General features: G+C 39.7%; 1 pseudogene; it reads right to left on the bottom strand.

Moving 5' to 3' along the window:
* Positions 1–708: 708 nt before the first annotated feature.
* LOC133398675 (alpha-2-macroglobulin-like protein 1) overlaps positions 709–20,079 on the bottom strand; it is a 31,169-nt pseudogene continuing 11,798 nt past the window's right edge.

The raw sequence follows: 20,079 nt of genomic DNA, 5'->3' as shown, positions 1-20,079 counted from the left end.
CTAAAACCAGGTTACTTTTTATGTGATGAGTCTTATTTTAATTAGTTTTGACCAGATATAGGACAAATATTCTTGGTAAGATATTGAGATTTTGCAGTGCAATGTCTGGATATAATAAGATCCTGACTTTATCAAGGTATTGACCCGCCCATCCCAAAAAAACACCCTAGTCTATAGTGAGATTAAATTTAGGAGTGTGATTTTATCAAACAACCAAAACAAATGAGCTATGTCAGTCATCTCCCACGCAGCAGCACGATGCATTGTAACATTACTGCTTCTGTAAATTCCCACTGTGATTCTGAGCGTACTACACGAGAGTGGCTTGATGTTGGTGTCTTGTGTTGACCATGAATTTGCCAGTCGACAGGTCTGTCATGAATGTACCAGTTTGTAGCAAGCAGAGGAGGACATGGAACTGCTTCAAGCTGAGTAGGGTGGTCATGTTAATTGAAGGTTGTTGAGCCTCAGATAGTGACGTATACCTCTTATAAATTGTCTGAAAACCTTATGTCTTCCTCGCCTTTACTCTTCCTGTGTGGAAACCAAATTTGACGAACTGACACGCTGTTAAATCCTGTCTGTCGATATATGATGTACTGATGTAATCTGTATTGAAAAAATATATAAAAATATAGTGTATAGAAGAAGGTGCCTAGATGGAAGTAGACTTGAAATGAAACACTGACACTTTTTTTTTTTGCTTTTTTCAATTTTATTACATGACTGTTACATTTCAAATTGTATGGTACTGTAGTGATGAATTGTATCTACTTATAAAATGGTACAGCACCATTCAGTTATTCGTACCTTGCATTATCCTCCACTTTGAGTTAAAAACATGGATTTGTCAATCCTATTAAAACTGTTACACAACACAGTCTGATTTTCTTGGGTTCAGTGTATAAAAAGTGTTAACACATTTCCAGTGTTGAGGTGAGGCAACAATATTTTTTTAAAAGAAAGGAACACAGAAAAAGGAAAAGAACATCATTTGCAATCACAGGGATTCCCTTAAAATCAAGACACCAATGGAAAAAAAAGTCACATATATCTTTGATGAACATCTAGTCTTCCAGATGAGAATCTGAGTAGTCTCCTCTATGTTCATTTAAATCTTGTTGACACCTGCAAAGCAAACACATTTAAATGACTATATATGATCTCCCAGTATGTATTGCATAACCCTAACCAAAAGGATCCCCCTTTAAACTAGCATTACTATTTGAGTTGATTGAAATTAAATTTTGAAATAGAGTGAAATCTCTTGAGGTCAAATTTTTTTTCCAGGGCACTCGTCGACTTCCAATTTGTTGGACTTTTGAAACTATTTCCTATAGGAAACAATACAAATGATCTGATAATCCGTTTAACTGTCACCATAAAACCTTGAATAACTCCAGATTGTTTTAATATAACTGTCATAAAAATGCTAAATACTTGATATTGATGTAGTCAGAACACATACAAAAATAATACGTAAAGTAACAATGTTAACCACTGTCCAACTTGAAGTGTATGGTTTATGGTAAAGCTGGAGGTTTTTCACTCCCAGTGTACAACTGTGTGTGTGTGTGTGTGTGTGAGTGTGTGTATAGATATAATAAACACATACACACAAATATAGACACACACGTTTTTGGGTGGGACAAGCGTTGCAAAAAGCCAAATAAAAAGCACACTACATAATCAGAGCTTATTCTGAACTGAGGTCATGCATTTTCCTCAAATTGTGTCAAATTACTATTAGACTTCAGGGTTTTAATTTCCACTAAACCAAGCATAAAACTAAATCAATGTGACTTACTTTCTGCACAGGGGGATGTGTACTCTGTCACGGCCACATCACCTGCAAATAAGATACAAATAATTGTATGTTAAACTTTTGGATACAAGGATGTTCACTTTCTTTTTTCTGCAAAGATAAAGTCACTGGTTGGTAGCAGCAGAGTAAAAACAAGCACAATTTTAAACCATATACAAGCCAGTGTTATAACAGAAACGACAGACATGAAAGACGGGGCGATCATAAGAGGATCTTACTTGTCTGGTAGTAGTCGTACACTTTGACCACAGCTGCTTTCAGGTTCCTGACAGGCACGTCTTCCTCCAGTGTGACGCTGTAAACCATCGTCTTACCTTTCTTCAGCTGAAAACACAAACCACACACCACTGAAGCCACATTTCGACCATGTGGACACAGTTCAACTCGCCATGACACAGCATCTCTGATCGGGTATGAGTTTCTACTGCAAGGTGTGTAGGTGGGATGGTTATAACCGCATCCTCCAAACGAATAGTGTGGCATCTTAGCAGTACACAGTAAATTGAAGGAAACAGTTTTTGGGCTCTATTTTCAAATCTGACGTTACGGGTGGCGTAACTGTACGCCAGGGGCGGGTTAGACCAGTGTTAGTAATTTGGTAGACCAGCGCAACCTAGCAGATCCTAGAGTGGGGCGGGCTGCGCCACTGTGGGTGAGTTTACAGCCAACTTCATTCACAGCCCATCAAAGTGGTTCCTCTCAGCGTTTTCCATGAAAAAATGTGGTTGCCCCCCCACCCCCTTCAGAAAAAAAGAAAAATTGAAAAAGAAAAGAAACCGTAAATCTTGAAAAAAAATCACTGAAAAGGGGAATCTTGCGGACACCCAACCTGCGAAATTTGCGGGTGTCCACTGTAATAATAATGTGTTCAATGAATTGTTTTTTACAATGATTCAGAGGGTTTGAGCATCACTGTTCTCATATTTAAGAATGGAATACATCTGACATCCACCACGGATGTGCACAGACCTCAGAAACTGTCTGCCTGTGCCCTGATCAAATGCACCAAAATTGCGTTAGACTAGCTGCGCCTAGATTTATACGCGGTCTTACCAGGTGTAAGTTTAGACCAACTTCGTGCCACCAAATTGTCACTCCACCGGGGCGCATCTCCAAAACGAAACCTCACTGCACCGGAATGCCGAACTTGGCGCAGACTGGTCTGCCAAATTGGCAAAGACGCACAGCGAGCCTTGTATTTGCACGAAAATCAGGAGCCACCCGTTTTTGTGCTTCGCTCCAGATGCACAGTCAATGAAAATGGAGCCATAAGTCTTCAAATAAAGCGCAAAATTAACAACAGTGAGTGTTCCATGAATATTTTTCACGTCCTGGTTCAATTAAAATTAGTATTTCAACAGTACTCTTCATCATGCTGTTCAAATTTCGACATCATGAGACCAAGATGACGCGTAACAATTGATCAACAGTACTCGCCACTGCAAGGCTTCAAACTGGATTTTTCTCAGAGTGAAGTGGCCACTAAGCTTTTTGAGTGTCACAGAGTGTCATCAGCAGGTGGTCGTAGAAACGGACATCATTGGAAATTTTCATGGTTCAAATACCTGTTGTTAATTTTGCCATCCAGCTAACTCTTTGTCCAGTTGGACATGTGCATTCAAAAGTTTTGATGAGGTCAAATGGAGTTTTCCTGTGAAGGGTTGTGCATTTTCGATCATCCTGCAATTTTAATTAATTTTAATCCGAAAGCCCCGCTAACATCTTGTGAGTAGTAGTATTGAAACTATGCATGCATGCATGCACTTTCTGAGCCGCTTCTCCTCGCGGGCGTGCTGGAGCCTATCCCAGCTGTCATCGGGCAGGAGGCGGGGTACACCCTGAACTGGTTGTGTTGAAACTAATACAACCAAAAATGACAACAGCTAAAGAAGCACTTTTTCATTTGTAAAGTCCAACTCCGCATTTTATAGAGTATAGATTTAAAAAATAATAATCAAATTGTTCCTACCTCGTCCAAGTAGATGTTGATATAACCTTCATCCAGGTCAACGCGCTTCACTGAGCGGTTTTTCTTTAACTAGAACATCACACAGTAAACTGCCATCAGCGTCGTTCCAATGACAACAGGTGACACAAATATGTGAGTGCAGAAGAACAAATGAACCCACCGACTCCAGAGAGCTTTTATCCAAAATGTGTCCGGACAGGAGTTTGATGTTAATGATGACCATGTTCGTCTCCTCTCTCATGCCCTGGTACCTGCAAACACAACACAAATGGTTTCTCTCTCTCATCTCTTGCAGATTATGGACAAAAAGAGTTATGGATTGTTTAGGAATTCATTTGGTTTGGCTATCAAAATATGTATTCATTCATAATACATGAAGGGGCTAAAATAAAAACAGTGAATAAAGATACAACGAAACAAAGCATTTCCTTGTTTTGTTCTTGCACTGAGGGAAAAACAAGAACAAAACTTTCAATTTAGATGGCCTGATAGCAGCAGCATTTTGGAGCCAAAACAAAATCACACTTTCAAGCTTTCCAACACCTCACGGCTGTGAAAAAAACGACTTTTTACAGTACTGTACAGTATTAAATGATTATATTATACTGTATCATATGAGACGGGATAAAACAATTAGGCTCAACATGCTTTGGAGGTCATTTTATGCATGCAAATCACGTTTATTTGACAAGCTGGTCAATGACTGTCGAGGCAAAGACAGATATGCGCACACACTGACCTGACATGGACAAAGAGGACGATCTGTGGCCTGGGGGGGTTGCACTTGGAGATGGTATTAGCGGAGATTTCGAAGGCGGAAAAGTCTGGAGGAGGGGGGATGTTGTAATGCATGGAAATCTGTGAGGGGACAGGAAGGACCAACATGTGCTCTTAAACCTCACTTTCATCTCACAATTGCAGGATGTTAAATGAGACAATCAAAAACAGGGATGTAGGAGGAGTCAAATTATGTCCCTCAATGTACAATCTTCACTACATAACCCTAATGGGCTAATTATTTGACCCAGGGATACGCATACTTCTACCCAAAAAGGTACAAGTACATTCCCAAGCAGAACCTTTTTGGGTACCGACCATTTTATTAAGCTGCTGTTGTTTTTGAATGCTATATTTTTGATGCCAGAATGTTGAACAGTCATAACCAGAGTCTGTGTCCACTTATTCCTGCAATGTGGAAGAAACTAAGAATTATCTCCCTTGAGTAGAAAACAAAGCTCGGATTTGGGAGCCAGCTCAGGCCTGGATAAGATGACAAAAGCTTGAATATTGCCAACTTGAATTTCGGACTTCGAGCCTAGTGAATGAATATATTGCTCCCCCGAGTCAATCAGCTTGAAATCATTCCTATAAGTGCACTTTGTTATAAATGGCACTCATCTGTTTGTGCTGTGGTGGGAAATACAATATTTTGATTGATATTTTATTGGATTTTACATAGACCAAATTCAATTTCAATTGAAATCATGTAAAATATTTGATCTGATTAAATGTTATAAAATTAAATTCCTTATACGTGACAAACTCGGGCCCGCGGGCCATATGTAATTCTATTTGGCCCAAATATGTATTCGAGCTGGCCTGTCGGTATATAGCGCATGCACCGCTAATACGACAAATCCTAGAATGCTTTGCTCGCGTGTTGGTGCGTCAGTCGAGACCAGCAAGCGCCCCCCAGTGCTACCGAGGCTTCTCTGTCAAATTTACACCTCCCCACCACCAAAATGGCCAAAACATGGAAAACAGGAGCTTTCAAGCCAGGTGGGAGGCGATTATCTGTTCACGCAAGTAAAGGACTGACTTGTTTGTCTTGTGTGCAAAGTCAATGTGGCTGTAACGAAAGAATAGAACATATTTGAAAGAATGTTTTCTTTCCACACTTTTTCTACTCCATGGCAGGGACTATTCATAGTTGAAAGGTTGGATTTTCATTGAAGTACGATATTTGTTGGGAGTTGTTTTGTTGTTAGCCTTTGAAAAACAATTTCCTCGAAAAGCTACAGATAGAAACAAAACCATTTATTTTATGAATCAAAATAAGAAACAAATACCACTAATGTCTTCTTTTACAAATTAGAGTTCTTGTGTTTATAATATTAAAGTTTGCTTATTCCAGATTCAGTGTTTAAGCAAAACGGGATAACATGCACAATCACAGTCAATATTCAATAAATATTGAGTTTGGCCCAAGACTTTGTCCCAATTTTAAATTTTGTCCCAAATTGAATTTGAGTTCGACACCCATGCCTTAAATGATTTATGTTTTCTCAGTCCAACCACTATTAAATATATCACGGTCTAGTTGAGTCATTTCAAGTACTGTCAATTTTGTGCAAATTCACTTTGGGTGTTGCAGTCAAAAAGGTCAATCGGGCTTTCACATGTGATTGACTTGCAGACATTTCTTTGAGCAATATGGCGATGATAATTTTGGTCATGGTAATCGTGACGTGAAATGTTCATACCATTTCATTTCCAGCTACCAATGAATAAACCTGCTAGGATACAATTGTCGAAGCAAAGTAACTGACAATTATTAGCATGCATTAGCATTAGCCTAGTTAAAAACTGCTAAGCTGCCAGCTAAGATCGCACCTGTGCCAGAACACAGCTCTGTCCCTCTGCTTTGATCGTGTACTCTCCGGGGACTTCGCTCAGCTTCTCCTCCTGGTACAGGAGCCGATTTCTCTGGTCAACTATGAACTGCTTGTTCAGACCTCCTAATGACGTCACCATCACGACAGTCCTGCCTCCAACGCTATAGGTGGCGGCACCGTATTTAGCCAGCGCTTGGAGTGCCACCACGGTGTCCTAAGGAGCATATGAGTATAGAGTCATTAAGTCTGCAGAGTATGGTAGAAACTTCTCACAATTTTGCCTACCTGTGTTGAAGAAAAACCACCGTAAGGATTTTGCTGCTGTGTGAGCCAGCGCACAATGCCAGAGCTGTAGCCCAGACCAAAATTTGGCAGGGCAGGGCCGGAGAGCAGTGCCAGCAGCACATAGGAAGTGATCTCCACCTCCAGAGAATCCAGTCCTTTCATAGAGGCCCCCGTTCGCTCCCAGTGGCGGGTTCCCCCTTCGCAAGAATATTAGCAATCAAAATGTATCACAGAAAGGACTGGGAAACATGACATTGAGCTCTTTGGTAACCATTAAGTACTGAGGCTGAGAGCAATAAAAAGTACAGTATAGGGCAGGGATCAAGTGTGCTGCTAGAAATGATACAATTTTACTTAATTGGTCTAAAAATATTTTTTCCCCTTCAAATAATGCATCTTTGGTCATCTATTTAAGCCTGCGACGTATAGCGACAGGCCGAAAAATGAAATGTTCTTCCACTAGATTCCAGAAGGTACATATTTAGTGTGTATACATACAGAATACATCATTCGTATATTTATATATGTAAGTATATATAAGTATAGTGATGGCCCAATAAACATTTGGAAACACTGGTACAGGGAATGTGGAATTCAGGGTACACTGTAACTGTGTTTTCTTCCCCCAAAAAACAGGGACAACTAAGAACAACAGAACGAGTGCAACAATTACGCTTAAAAAAAAATACCGGTAATAATCCTCAATTTTGATGAACAATTTAAGTTCACTATGCCTTTAATTAACAGTGATGTAAAACTGCACTGTATTATCATGTCAGCTATATATTATCTTTGGTTACCTAATTTTTAGACAAATGCTTGGGTCACGGCGACCACAATGAATCCCATCTCCTACAGGCCTATGTACCATTTGAACAGACACATACTGTACACCGACTTGCACAATCTAATGAGATATACTGTACAAGAGCTGTATCAAACATTGTGATATTATAAAGGTCAGTTTTGATTGATACTGTCAGATCTAATTCCTCTTTATCATTGTGTTTATAAATTAAGAGTGGAGTATAACTGCAGTGTACACACTTGGAGCTGTTTCCATTCAACAAAAATGAAAGGAGATTTGAAAGGAATCCAACATTGCGTCATGTGTGTAACATGATGATGTACCCATTGTACTGGACTGCTGGTGCAGGTAGCTGACAAGCTTGAGCCTCATCGCCTCGTCCCTAGCCAGAGTGAAGGTGTAGGCCATCAGCGCTGTGGTGTACAAATTGTCCATTTGGCCGGCTGCCTCTTTCAGACAGCCCAAACACCTCTGGATCACAGGATCCTGTCATAAAACACACACAAAGATATGAGGGATTGAGTAGTCTCAAGAGTGAACTCATAATGTGACTGGTGACACCGCCTACACAGTAAATACTGGCCATGCTTTTTTTTTTCAACTTTCTGGCATAAAATCAGACTAAACCTGTTTTGGTCAATTAGGATTACCAAAATTATTTCTATTCGCTAAATGCCAGAAAAATGAGAATGATTTTTTTTGGGGGAATTTTTCATTACTTTTCTCTTAGTCCGAAATTTATATACAGTAACATTACGAGGCCTTTATAAACAATTTGGGAAAAGCCAGACGATGATGTTATTTCTTTGGAAGCTTCTGATAGGTTTATTGACAACATCTGAGTTAATTAGAGCCATATCTGTGGATGTATTTTAACGAGGCACACCTAAAACCCACTGCTTCTTTGTGTGATATCATGAGAAAGTTAAAAAAAAACAAAATAAACGCCCAAGATATCTGGAAGAGAATTGCGGACTTGCACAAGCTTGGTTCATCCCTGGGTGCAACTTCCAGATGCCTAAACATGCCATGTTCCATTGTATAAGCCTGTCCTCTTGCTGTGCTTTGGAAATGATATTATTGTTGGATGCCAATCAGAAGCAGAGAACTTGATGGAATTTCTTGCTTTGGAACGAGAACCACCACCAAACATTTTCAAAAGGTTGCAAAATGTCTATGGGGAAGCTGTAATAGGCTGCAGCACAGTCAAAAAGTGGGTGTCCAGGATCAAAGGCAAAGAACCAGAGCCGAGCACTTCGCCAAGGATTAACCGCTGAAGATGATCTGCCGCTCCTTTGCTTGTCATGGAGGTCACTCAAAGCAGGCTCTTGTTCTTCGCCTTTCATACTTAACACCCATTTTTCGACTGTGTTGTAATCTATTATAGAGTGATTTCAACCAGATTGTTAAAGACAATGTTAAATGCACTGTAATTTGTGATCCCAGGTGTATTTTGACAATACCATGCCACCGACATATTAAGACACCTGGGAATTGTTTATGGAAAAAGAATTCATAAAAATGTAACTTAGCAATACTTGAATGCAACCAAGAGAGGTGCTGTTGAATAAATAAATACAAAAACTAAAACGCTGTCATTAACTTTTCCCCATAGTGAAATTTGGTCAAATGCCCATCCCGAGTTGCAATGAGTGCTAACAAGAAGCAAGTCCTGTTATGACATTTGACCCCGACTACTTCAAGCATCTTGTGTCAGATATACTGTATAAAGTTTGAAGAGGATCTTTTGAGAATCATGGTTTGGAGAGCATCAACAGCGAACAGTTAAAGTACAAACCAAGCAGGCAAGGTGGGATTAATACAAAAATATGCACGTATTAACCCATTTAAAATGAAAATCAAACAAAACATGACATCACAAGAGGTTGGGTTCCAAGTGTTGGATACAAAAGGGGAGCGACGTTTGACTCACTTTAGTGTCGGAGTCCAGTTCTAACAGGGCGGCAACGAATGTAAGCCGTCAGGGACACGTCGTCGCTCACTCCTCCCTGATGGGATAGTAAAATATGCATTTGTATTGCTTTGTAAAACACTGAACGAACATACAGGGACAGCAGTGCAAGCATGTCAATGGCCACACTGACATCATTACCTTCATGCCATTGTGGAAGAGTTTCCCCACAGATCTGATGCAGCCATCACGCCCCTGCTTCGAGTACAACCATTTCTTGGCATCCATAACGTGCTTGGGATCTACAAAGATGTAAGGCCTCGCCCCCCCAAATGACTTCATCACAAAGGCGGTCAGCCTAGAGAGAGACAGACACACGCACACACACATACACACTTTTGAAAACAAATCAAAGCACAGTGTGCCTGTGGCGGTAACCCCGAAATGAACCCAGCCATATAACAATTATATAACGACCTTGTGTGTGATATGAAGCCTTTGGGCTCCAAAAGAGTTCAGCTGAATCAGACAGAGGGGCAGCAATGCTTTGAGTGCGAACTAAAATATTGTACGAAATCAATGAAATATCCTAACAATGTGAGGATAAGCGGTACAGAAGCTGAATGAATGAATGTTGTGACACTCCAGGATCCCACTGCAATACTGTTATGAATGCAGCCAGAAATGAACAGGATTTGTAGTCGTGTCAATATTAACTGTGTTGACACAATCCCTCTTATAAAGTGAAACACTCCCCTATTCCTCCAGAGTGCTCGGTTTAAGATTACATTCATTTAGGCTGTGACGAGGACGTTTTTGTTCAATGCATACATTTCTATTGCATACTTGATTGGTGGTGTTATTACCATTACAAATTTGAGAGAGCACCGCAATCGTAATGTAAAGTGGAGTTTGTAGTGAAAGATATTAGTGACATATTACTGAGATACAGAGAATAAATTAATCGTTTTACTAACTTTGGGGGAACCGGCAACCGCATAAAACCCACCCTTTGTTTGATTTAACTCTCCCTGGTGAAGGGAATATAGAATAATTTATATTCTAATATGTAATTCTCTATGTAATAGAATTTAGAGTTTCATGGGATAACTAGTTTGGAAGGTAAGCGAGGATGTGTATTGAGTAGGTATAGGTGGTAGGAGTATATTGCAGGAAAGCCCCCCATCGGGGGGGTATTTGGAGACAGATTTTATACATTGTTGTGAACGAAGTTCTTTCACGAAAACGAGCACGCTTGGAACCACGGGAGTTATAGGAGATTTTAAAACACAGGTTCCTTCAAATGGTGACCCCGACGTGATCAAGCCTCTCTCTTAGCAGGAGATTAACCATATGGCGGATTTCACCTGGGAGAGTGACTGGTGTGTGGGGTGTTTATTCATTTTCTCAGGAGACTTGTCCTGAGGTTTGCTCTCAAGGCCTTTGAAGAGAAGAACCCCCACTGCCAAGATCTGCAGCTGCCGCTGAAGGGGGACGGGGAGACAATGAGTGCGCTCGCTGCCTTGATCGACGCCTTTGTGTCCCCTTCACAAGTTTTTTTTTCTCAATTTGCTGTGTTTAAATTAGGTTTTGTTGAGTGTTGTCGTGAAATGGGCTGCAGGTGTAGGGGTTGTTGATCTTCTGATTATCAGAAGATCAACTTGGGGAATTGAATGGAATATAGAATACTTTATATTCCAATATGTAATTCTATATGTAATAGAATATAATATAGAGTTTCATGGGATAACTAGTTTGGAAGGTAAGCGAGGATGTGTATTGAGTAGGTATAGGGGGTAGGAGTATATTGCAGGAAGGCCCCCCATCGGGGAGTATTTGGAGACAGATGTTAAGGAAGAAAGGAACTCCATACTGGCCCATTTGAAACATTTGTATAAGTCTGGGGTAGAATCAGATAGTTTTAGTTTGACTACTTTATCTGCTAAGGATAAGATAGGGTAGTTACGAACCCAGAGCTCTGCAAATGTATAGACTCCTCTGTCAGGAATAAATTGGTTGGTTTTTATACATTGTTGTGAACGAAGGTCTTTCACGAAAACGAGCACGCTTGGAACCACGGGAGTTATAGGAGATTTTAAAACACAGGTTCCTTCACTGGGTACACTTGGATGTACATGTACCCATCCAGCTTTAACGTTACATTTAAAACTTGCGACAGCACGCCTGCAAAACTGCTCTGGGACAGGCCAGCACCAACTCACTGAAATGACCCACAACGCATGGAAATGCAGAGTTTCAAGTTGTGTTATGGCATGACTCCTTCTTGTGACGGTCAAGCCAGGTCAGCTCTGAAATTACTCAGAAGCTCCAAAATGGCATTGCTAAATAGACAAAATGTCACAAGAGTTTTTGTTGGCATTTCAAAAATATTTACTGGAGCGGAAAAGTCCTCCATGCTGCCTCTCATTTTGCCTGGTACTGCTTTGCACCTGCCTTTCAGATGCGTTATTTAAAGATGCAAAATCAGCCAGCACAATTCACCTCAGGTTTGATGAATGACATTGCAAGTGCTAAATTAGTCTATTTGAATATACTCCTCCAGCAAAGTGCAAAATCAACTCTGCAGCAGTTAGTAGATCACCTTGGGCATTTGCAAATTTTTAGCAAATCAGGTCCCGAGTCTAAGAATTGTTGAGGGAGGCCACAAAGCAAGAAATATTCCTTCCTGTTACTTTAAGGTTCAAGCATCTTTGGGTCCCTTGAAAGGCGCTATAAGCTATTGTTATTATTTTTATTATTATTTGTTCACATAACACCCCCAACTCTTGTAAAGCTGCCTGATGTGATAAGTGTGAACAAATTTGTTTTGCCCTCATTACAGTCCTACATTACTTCAAGAAAACAACACATTCAAGCTGTTTCGTCTAATCTTTTGTTGCAAATATTAATGTGATTGGACACTTGAGCGATGTGCTTTAAGCCCATTTAAAGGAAATATGAACATTTTCTGGCAGCTTCCTCGTGTAGTCAATGGCTAGGATGTTTTCTGGTGCCAAAAACAGAGATGTGTACGCTTGCCTCATGGGTGCCATTTTTAGTCTCACATCAAATTAAGTGTGAACTTTAAGCTTAATAAAGTCACTGTACAATAAAGTGCTAAGTACTGAAAAATGTTCTATGACATCTGATGCAACTGCACTGTATTGTGTGTTACATCATTTATTCTGGTATTTTTGGTCTTTTCAGATCACCATCAAGGTGACATACGGCGAGAGGCTCAAATACACTATAAATATTTTTGTGACAGTAAAAAGTGAAACAATGCCAGATGAATTAAAAAAAAATCTTTCAAACAGTCACAATGTAATACCAGTAATCTCTTAGCACTTCATATTTAAAAACAGGTCAACAAACATTTCACTGAGACATTCAATAACTGCCCTTAATTTGTGTGGTGTACAAAACCCTTCATATCCAGTACAGTGGAACCTCAAAAGTAGAACTGTAATAAAACAATTAAGGTGCACAAAACCTCAGGGGTGAAAATGCCGTCACTTATGACTTCACGTGAGACATTTATAGGTCTCGCGATACTTCAGTTTAGTGAGCATTCAAAAGGATTGACTCCACAGGTGTATTGATCTTTTTTTTTCTTTTTTTTTTTCCTTTTAGTGATACAACCACATCAGCGTACAAGTGATGGCAAACAGAAAAACTGTGATGACCATAGAACGGGAAATGGAGCACACGTCAGTCGTGGCTGCTAAGGCAATATGGCAAATTTAAAACCCTAACGGATGAAGATCTTAACTGCTTGGAAGGCGAGTCATGTCAGAAAGACTAATATCCCTCTGCATATTCAGTATACTACCAGTCATCTAAGTTAACAGTGAGCCAAGTATAATTATTTTTTCTTTTTACTGTTCGTAGTGCTTAACTTTTGTGTATTAAGGTTAAATACAGTGTTCCCTCGCGAAATGGCGGCTCATCTATTGCAGATTCAGTGCATTGCGGATTTCTTTTCATTTTCATATCGCGCCTAATTCACCATATTGTGGGATTTTGAGTGTATGTTGTAATTTTAAATTGTAAATAAATGTGTAAATAAACAAAAATAAATAAAAACTGGATTGAGATCTGTTTTTTTTTTTTTGAAAAAAATTAATTTACATTGTATTTTGTATGAATAATGGTTATTTATTTTTTATTTTTCAACTGTTATTGTCTTTTTATACTTGTATGCCTGTTTACACTGTCCAATTGCTCAACAGTTTAAGGTTTTAAGAAGGCGACAGATGGACGCTGGAAAGGATTATTTCTATTTTCAATGGTAAATGGGCTTTCATTTGTATTGATCTTTTCAACTTTCAAGATGCTCGATACTCAACACTGTTTCCACAACTGAGCCATGTTTGATTTTTCTTTCAAAATGCCAATCCTTTTAAATTGCTACAAAGCACCATCACTGATTAGCCCCTCTGCTTTTCTACTCACCAGGTGTTGCCAGATTCATCGCTTTTCCCAAAGGCACTGTAGGAGCCATCGTCATGCTTGTAGATGAGCTCCCTTTGGTATCCTGGAACACACATATAGACAAATGCACGTCATATTCCCGATTGTGAACACACGCTGCAGGAAATATGGTCTCATTGTGTTTCACTTGCACAAAATGCCATCTCTCCTCGAGGTTTATAATTATGGCTGAAAGTTTTTAAAAATGACTAAAATTGTATGTCCATAATGTAGAAGTTCTCAAAACGTTTTACAAGTTCCACCCACCTAAAAAAAATAATACTGAGCTCCAAAAAGTACCACTATCATACCACAAATAAAATACAGTCGCATAGTAGACCCAGGTGTTCATCAAAAACGAGACAGAGGTGACGAGACTATTATTGTAAGCCATTGTGACATGACATACAGTTTGAACATTAACAGTGCACTTAATTATAGGAAACACTGTAATTAAAAAAGCATTCAGTCAAACTATATTGCACATTAATGTGAAATAAAAATTCCACCTAAATAAAGTAAAAAAAAAAAAAAGTTAAATAAAACTTGCACCTAAATAAACGCCACATGCATTCAAGGTCATGTTAACAAGTAGCAAACAAATATTTACACATTCATTTTCGGGTCGATTTAAACTACCTACTGAGCATAGCTTACTTTTCAAGCTGTTTTGATGATGAAAATGACCTTGCCTTTTACTGTACCATATGTTGATCTGTTTTGGATAGTCTTGTTTTGTGAACCCTTCTGTAAAAGGTGGGAATGATGACTCACCGCTCTCAAGGAAGCGCGTCGCTTTGTCCAGAATCTCAGCAGTCAGTTGACCTGTGCTTTTCAGGTAGTTGAGAATGAAGATGTTGGGAGCAAACTTCAACATGTTCTGCTCTCCACAGCCATATGGCATTGCCAGGAGTTGGTCCAGGTTCTTAATGGCTCGGCCCATCAGGTCACCTTCAGTAAAAAAATCTCATGAGGGAGGGTTCTATGTGGAGGACCTTTATGAAAATGCTGTCTGAGAGCATAACAACAGGTATTTTTACCCAGTACAGAGACAGATGCTCTGGCAGATCCAGCAACAAACATCTCTGGCAACACAAGAGAGATTTTCTTTTCCACTGGTCCCTCTGGAAACAAAACAAAGAGAAAACGAGTGAGTGAGTATCATCACTTACCTTTGAACAAATACTGGCCACTTGTGCTTTAGTAATAAATAACAACAATTTAATCTCATATGGCCAAAAAGGTTTCCACCTCTAATGGGAGAACTCACACCAAGACTTACATTTTCAAAATACTACTTTAATGTTGTTGTTCTGTTTCTTTGTGTTGTGGTGTAATACAAGCAACAAATAATGTACAGCAAGAATTAAACTGCTTTAAGTTACTATTGTAAAGAATAATAATGAATTTAAACAAGAACTGCTACAATCTTAAGATCTGGGACGGAGGTAAAGTTTCATGAAGCATTAAAATTTCATCTCGATCCAAACGGGACAAGATGAAAAATTACAACCTCATCTGATAAGACCGTGTTAAATGGGTTTTTCCATGTTAAATTCAAACTGCAGCCAATTGCGCGACTTGCATTTGTGGTTTGTCATTCCAGCTTGTGATCCTGCACACAAAGAGCAAATTGTGTTCATATCTGATGAGAATAGACTGCGATAAGAGCGTCGGAGCAAGTTTAATTGGATCTTTAAGGATCTTTCATTTATTATCACCAAATGGAACTCATCTTTTTTCATCAATGTGAGGATTATCCTGATAATTTAATGGGAAGAAATGATTTAATAACTATCAATTACAACCAAAGTTACAAGTTAATATAAAAAACTGTAGCAATTAGGTCGCACACAAACAATAGAGACAAACCAAGCTGCTATTTCGTGACAAAATGACAATGAATATTAATTTGTCAAACTCTCGTGTGTGTAAAACAAGGAGCTGCAAAATGTCAATGAGTTGAATTCAAACCCCAAAAATTGTGTCTGAGATTTTCTAAACAACTTGTACATGGGAAAGCTCACCTGCAGGACAGAGGAGCGCGTTGTGACTCACTGACTGAGGCGTTCCTTCAGCCTAGATGGGAGACCAACGTAGAAAATGTTAAACTGGAATGCATTACAGAGACACTATTCAAATTAGACGTAGTTCATCGAGAGGCTGATATATCCTTTGTGCTCCTTAATAATTGGAGATCATCTGTGTTCAATTCAATTATTATGAATGTAATTATTTTTAAGCGGATTGCATTGAAGAGAGGCCATGCTGCTGAAAGGAATAAAAAATGTTTTGGGCTCCAGTTTGGGCAGTCATTCTCTGTCATGTTTTATTTTGTTTATTATTATTATTTTATTTCAATGGTGTTTCCTGACATTTATCATCAATCACGTATGTAATGTCAGCTGTTTGTGTTCCATGTCTGTTGAAACTGTTTTTTATTGGGTAAGAAATTTGTACGACAGTGTAGTCTATGACAATGCTATAATATGTTGCGCTTTGAAATGACAATATACAGTACGTTGTGTCTGAGAGGTACTAACCTCCACCAGCAGGCTGCGGACCACGGTGTCAATACGGCCCACGTCAGGGACAGAAGCCACCTCATTGCCACACAGCAAGTTGGTCTTCAGGGCCTCGGCGCTCACCTTCAGGTCGACCTTGCCTTTGTGCAAACAAACAGTCTTATTCAGTGGTCATGTTAAGGCATGCATCTTCAGTCCAGCCTTCAACAAATTTACCATGAACGGCTTTCCAGTCCAATTTATTTTTAGGGTTTATCCTGCCCACCACCTCTGAATCTTGTTTTCTCTCCCAGATTTCTGTCTTATTCACCGTCATTAAAAACCCCATTTGTTTCCTTATAATGCACACTCTCCCAATACCTCTTTATCTCCCACCCCCTCCTTGTCTTTCACAGCCCAAAATTGTTCTCACTGAGGCCAAGTACAGATCAGACCCCGAGGAAAAGGTTTCCAAGTGTTTCATCAAAGATGCTACCTGACGTGTTAGTACAAATGATTGTCAGCATGCCTCGAAGAGGAGATGGAGCAGCACGATTTGACATTCAGCAGCGCCTCGTCCTCATCGCCGCTTGATGGAAGCAATTAAAACTCCTCCGCTTTCCGGCCAGCTTGTGCTCCAAATACAACGTTTGTACCATAATCCATCCAGTTTTGTTTCACATTGTCATTCCCTTTCTCCCTTTCAGTTTGAGACACATTTTTGTAATGGTTCCGTGTACTCTGTTAGTATAGTTTTCCCTCGGTACACACGGTAACATACTATTCATAGTGTATAAATGACAATCATCCATTTGTATTTTTTATTTTAATTTTTTTTATGGCTCAACTCATGGAGAAACATTTGCAATATAATATGTCATATTGCATGTTTTTTTTTTCAAATTATCCAAAATAGTGGTGGACTTAAGTACCTTTTTTTTGCTCCTATAATACTTTTACGTCTATGGTGGTACTTGGAGCACTCGGTATTCTTTGAGGTGGTACATGGTGGAAAATGTTTGCGAACAGCTGCTCTAAATGATTGTGATGACTACTTATAACTTGAACAATATCAATATCCAAGTAAACCAGACTAGCCTCACCGCATGCTGCCTCCACTCATGTACTTTACCTCAATTATAGTTTGGAAACTATCTACAACTTCTTGATATTCTGTCTCACAGATCGTACCCGCTTCGTCTTTTCATATCCTTGCTCGTTTTCAGTTCAGATATCGAGTGTATTTAAAATATGATGAGTGCTTTCATTATGTTCAAATCAGTTAAAATCAAATAACAAAATATTCAGAGTCAAGATCGAATTGAATAACAACCTGTAAGTTCTAATACCATGACATAATGAATAATTTACTGAAAAATCACATGATTCAAAATGAGATGTGGAAGCCAAAATCATTTAAAGTGATGTAGTCATTATTACCAAGGGCAGTTGGAGTGACAATCCAAGTGAAGGTTCTGCTCTCATCACCGCATAGACACACACTGTACTGGCAGCCGTCGCAGTTCCTGAAGTTATACATCTCAGACTGAGCGAGCATAACTTTCACCTGCAGACACACACACAGACAGTATCTGTAAGCAAACAATTACAGTCGAATAAATCAATTAGTTCAGGGATCTGGTTGCGCCTTGCATGTGGGTGGAAAAAGCAAGTTATAATTCCAACAGTTATATGTGGTGCCATAACATGAACACCACCAGAAAAACAGCAAAAAAATGTGGAAGAATTTTTACATTCGTGTCAATTTTAATTCCAACGCTAACTCATTGATGTTTACCATGATGCATTTGGAGAGATAGTTGAAGACGGTGGCTTTTAGAGTAAACACTTCCCCACGGATGACAGAGTAGGGCAGCGTAAGACTGACGAAGAAGGGCTGGAAGACCGTCAGCGCAGTGGTGGGCGCCACACCGAAGCCCACAGAGGAGACACAGAAAGCTCCAGCAGCCCACTTGGTGATGGTGTCTGGGACCGTCTTCTCCACATTCACTAAACCATTGCCTCTATTCACGCGCACACAAAAGAGACAAATAAACAGAAAGCTTTGAGCTCGAACAATATGGCTAGAAAAGTCAAGAAATTATACGGTGACACAGAGAAACTTGATTAAATGAAATCAAGTTTTTGTGTTTACCCAACAGAAACTAGGTCCCAGATCCACGTCTCCGGGAAGGATGTTCTAATGGTCTCCTTCTTCTCCTCCATATTTTTCTCACCGCGACCAGAGCCTCGCATCTCATTGAAAGCCATGGCAACCGGAAAATTTGCTAATAAGAGAGAAAAATGTACCTTTATTAGGACTCCACATTGATCAGCTGTCAGATCACAGTCATTGTCACTACATTTGAATAAATAGAGAACAATATCAGTAGTAAATACAAATACAGCAATTCCCCGTTTTCTGCAGGGGGTACGATGCGCTTTGGCGTACTGAGGTGCTATGTTACATGCACCGGCAGTGACTCTTCGGTGTGCTGTATTTCCACAGTGGAAGGAATGAAACTCTGTGCCCTTTCCCAGCAAAGCAGAGTATTTCCAGCTCTTCAGAAGAATACAATTCAATGAAAACAATACATTGTCGGCTTCGGATGCCTTGCTTGTCGCAAACATACCATCAAAGTAATACTCTAATTTACGTCGTCGGCAGTCATAGGGTTTCTTCACATCAGAATTTGTCACAAGCTTGACTCCGATTTCCTGGAAAAGAGAGAAACATTTGTCAAGTCACAAAAAAATTAATCTCATCGAAGCTTGCCTTGATGCACCTTATTTTGTGCCCTGGGGAACGGTCGCGTTGGAACACAAATGCACATTCTCCAAAGTTCAAAATGTTAATTTTTTCAAAACATCTTTGTTTAACAAAATCCCTTATCGATAAACCAATGAATCTGGTGTGTCACAGTTGGCACCGTGGGCATTTCATATTCCCAGGGTGCCAAGGGAGAAACTGGATCTTGTAGAGGGTCACACCAATATGGTAACCTGATGTGTCATATTAACTTAATATCTTAAAATGGCTCGGGTGGTGAAGTGGTCATCCCCAATCAAATTGTTGTGCCATAGCGTGTAAATGTGTGTTGGTATGACAATAAAATTTCTTGAATCTTTGAAAATATACTGTACATAGACCCCGCTTTGAGCAGGTGGCTCATTGCTGGGATGCAGAACCGCATCGGCCGCGTTGATTGTGTTAGATCTGCCTGTAAACTAATGCATGCCAGTGGACTGGACAGAATGCGAGCAGGCCGCATGTGGCCCACGGGCCCTGTACTATACAGTAATTCCATGCGAGATAGGCACATGCCCTAATGTTAAAAGCAGGTCAATGTCAGTACTTAATGTAGCCTACTTGATGGTCAAGTCTTACTTTAAAGACGTTGTAGACATCATTCTTCTGATTGGTTGGTCCAAAGTAAAATGACTGCTTGCTCCTCCGCGGTTCTGGAGCCACCAACAGCTCAGGTTGAGGCTCTCGGATTGGCTCAGGAAGGCAGGGATATGGCTCGTAGTCTTCAATCTCATACGGGTATCCTGCCAGCTTCTGCAGAGGGAGCTGACTGTACACCTACACAGAGTTAAACACAATACTATTAAAACTCTCACCAAACTTTAAAAATTAAAGTTAGATTTGTAGTTGTAGAATGGGATTTATGCCAAGGACATCTGG

Source organism: Phycodurus eques, unplaced genomic scaffold, assembly GCF_024500275.1.
Source record: "Phycodurus eques isolate BA_2022a unplaced genomic scaffold, UOR_Pequ_1.1 contig_251, whole genome shotgun sequence".
In the NCBI taxonomy this organism is placed as follows: Eukaryota; Metazoa; Chordata; class Actinopteri; order Syngnathiformes; family Syngnathidae; genus Phycodurus; species Phycodurus eques.
This window is presented reverse-complemented; position numbering and strand designations above follow the sequence as displayed.